The sequence below is a fragment of the Belonocnema kinseyi genome, chromosome 7 (genome assembly GCF_010883055.1).
Source record: "Belonocnema kinseyi isolate 2016_QV_RU_SX_M_011 chromosome 7, B_treatae_v1, whole genome shotgun sequence".
In the NCBI taxonomy this organism is placed as follows: Eukaryota; Metazoa; Arthropoda; class Insecta; order Hymenoptera; family Cynipidae; genus Belonocnema; species Belonocnema kinseyi.
In genome coordinates this window covers 137,937,480-137,938,370 of record NC_046663.1, presented here as the reverse complement: position 1 = coordinate 137,938,370, position 891 = coordinate 137,937,480, and positions in this window count along the sequence as shown.

The window sequence follows — 891 nt, the reverse complement described above, 5'->3', positions numbered from 1 at the left end:
CATTGTATCTATATTACTATCCTTTTTTTCTTGTTATTATGCACATATTTCATTTAAATGATCTTCCCATAATTCATTTAATCGCCCCCTCCCCCTCTACTTAAGACCTTAGCTAGTCCATTTTAAGGGATTTTTGTTTATTTTAACGCATACCGTTGGCTATCGTGTGATATTTTCTTATCCTTCTGGTTAAATTCGGGTTAAAATACCCGAAAGCTTTTAGGAATTATGATTTCAGGATTGTCTTTATGAAGGCTGGCGCCCTAAGGTACGTGTTTTTTTTTTATTTTACCCTTGTGTGAGGCCTGTAGGACCTTTATCTAATTTAAATAAAATGTCCACGTGACAACGTATGTAACTGCTTTTATGAGAAGTCATCATATCAGCCTATTGTTAACTAGGCCAGTTTTTGGGCTGGAAGTATTTCTTTTTCAAAAATTGTAATTTTTAACTTTTTTCATAGACGTGAATTAAAAGAAAAATGTGAAAATGAGATTTTATAAAAAAGTACATAAACATTAAAATACCAGTAACTTAGCTGACAATTTTTTCTTAATTTGGAAAAATAATTGTTGCCTAATTTTCTCTCAAAAACAACATATTACGTCGCTGGGATATTATGCAACTTGAAGTATGGAACCTGCCTGATTTAAAATGGATTCGATCTAGAAATAAAATAAAATCCATTTTAGTGGAATGGATTGTATCCACATTAAAAGAAACATTTCGGGAAAAAGAAAAAATTCTTATTTGGAATGTCAAAAAATGCTGTACACGTTTATTTGTTAAAGTATCAATAGAACGCCATGCTAATTGTAATTATTAATACATAAATTCGTAGTCATCGTTATATTAATTTTGAAGTAAAAAACTTAAAGCGATTACACCTTA